The sequence below is a fragment of the Littorina saxatilis genome, linkage group LG4 (assembly GCF_037325665.1).
Source record: "Littorina saxatilis isolate snail1 linkage group LG4, US_GU_Lsax_2.0, whole genome shotgun sequence".
In the NCBI taxonomy this organism is placed as follows: domain Eukaryota; kingdom Metazoa; phylum Mollusca; class Gastropoda; order Littorinimorpha; family Littorinidae; genus Littorina; species Littorina saxatilis.
In genome coordinates, this window is record NC_090248.1 from 2,354,674 (window position 1) to 2,357,173 (window position 2,500).

Sequence of the window (2,500 nt, forward strand, 5' to 3'; positions counted from 1 at the left end):
AGACTGGCTGCTACATAGGATAAAGCAATCCTCCTCTTGGCCTCTCGCCAGACATCTACAGACTGGCTGCTACATAGGATAAAGCAATCCTCCACTTGGCCTCTCGCCAGAACTCTACAGCCTGGCTGCTACATAGGATAAAGCAATCCTCCCCTTGGCCTCTCGCCAGACATCTACAGCCTGGCTGCTACATAGGATAAAGCAATCCTCCACTTGGCCTCTCGCCAGAACTCTACAGCCTGGCTGCTACATAGGATAAAGCAATCCTCCACTTGGCCTCTCGCCAGAACTCTACAGCCTGGCTGCTACATAGGATAAAGCAATCCTCCACTTGGCCTCTCGCCAGAACTCTACAGCCTGGCTGCTACATAGGATAAAGCAATCCTCCACTTGGCCTCTCGCCAGACATCTACAGCCTGGCTGCTACATAGGATAAAGCAATCCTCCACTTGGCCTCTCGCCAGACATCTACAGCCTGGCTGCTACATAGGATAAAGCAATCCTCCACTTGGCCTCTCGCCAGAACTCTACAGCCTGGCTGCTACATAGGATAAAGCAATCCTCCACTTGGCCTCTCGCCAGAACTCTACAGCCTGGCTGCTACATAGGATAAAGCACTCCTCTACTTGGCCTCTCACCAGAACTCTACAGACTGGCTGCTACATAGGATAAAGCAATCCTCCACTTGGCCTCTCGCCAGAACTCTACAGCCTGGCTGCTACATAGGAAAAGCACTCCTCTACTTGGCCTCTCGCCAGAACTCTACAGCCTGGCTGCTACATAGGATAAAGCAATCCTCCACTTGGCCTCTCGCCAGAACTCTACAGCCTGGCTGCTACATAGGATAAAGCACTCCTCTACTTGGCCTCTCGCCAGAACTCTACAGCCTGGCTGCTACATAGGATAAAGCACTCCTCTACTTGGCCTCTCATCAGAACTCTACAGCCTGGCTGCTACATAGGATAAAGCAATCCTCCACTTGGCCTCTCGCCAGAACTCTACAGCCTGGCTGCTACATAGGATAAAGCACTCCTCTACTTGGCCTCTCGCCAGAACTCTACAGCCTGGCTGCTACATAGGATAAAGCAATCCTCCACTTGGCCTCTCGCCAGAACTCTACAGCCTGGCTGCTACATAGGATAAAGCAATCCTCCACTTGACCTCTCGCCAGAACTCTACAGCCTGGCTGCTACATAGGATAAAGCAATCCTCCACTTGGCCTCTCGCCAGAACTCTACAGCCTGGCTGCTACATAGGATAAAGCACTCCTCTACTTGGCCTCTCGCCAGAACTCTACAGCCTGGCTGCTACATAGGATAAAGCAATCCTCCACTTGGCCTCTCGCCAGAACTCTACAGCCTGGCTGCTACATAGGATAAAGCACTCCTCTACTTGGCCTCTCGCCAGAACTCTACAGCCTGGCTGCTACATAGGATAAAGCACTCCTCTACTTGGCCTCTCGCCAGAACTCTACAGCCTGGCTGCTACATAGGATAAAGCACTCCTCTACTTGGCCTCTCGCCAGAACTCTACAGCCTGGCTGCTACATAGGATAAAGCAATCCTCCACTTGGCCTCTCGCCAGAACTCTACAGCCTGGCTGCTACATAGGATAAAGCACTCCTCTACTTGGCCTCTCGCCAGAACTCTACAGCCTGGCTGCTACATAGGATAAAGCAATCCTCTACTTGGCCTCTCGCCAGAAATCTACAGCCTGGCTGCTACATAGGATAAAGCACTCCTCTACTTGGCCTCTCGCCAGAACTCTACAGCCTGGCTGCTACATAGGATAAAGCACTCCTCCACTTGGCCTCTCGCCAGAACTCTACATCCTGGCTGCTACATAGGATAAAGCACTCCTCTACTTGGCCTCTTGCCAGAACTCTACAGCCTGGCTGCTACATAGGATAAAGCACTCCTCTACTTGGCCTCTCGCCAGAACTCTACAGACTGGCTGCTACATAGGATAAAGCAATCCTCCACTTGGCCTCTCGCCAGAACTCTACAGCCTGGCTGCTACATAGGATAAAGCAATCCTCCACTTGGCCTCTCGCCAGAACTCTACAGCCTGGCTGCTACATAGGATAAAGCAATCCTCTACTTGGCCTCTCGCCAGAACTCTACAGCCTGGCTGCTACATAGGATAAAGCAATCCTCCACTTGGCCTCTCGCCAGAACTCTACATCCTGGTTGCTACATAGGATAAAGCAATCCTCCACTTGGCCTCTCGCCAGAACTCTACAGCCTGGCTGCTACATAGGATAAAGCAATCCTCTACTTGGCCTCTCGCCAGAACTCTACAGACTGGCTGCTACATAGGATAAAGCAATCCTCCACTTGGCCTCTCGCCAGAAATCTACAGCCTGGCTGCTACATAGGATAAAGCAATCCTCTACTTGGCCTCTCGCCAGAACTCTACAGACTGGCTGCTACATAGGATAAAGCAATCCTCTACTTGGCCTCTCGCCAGAACTCTACATCCTGGCTGCTACATAGGATAA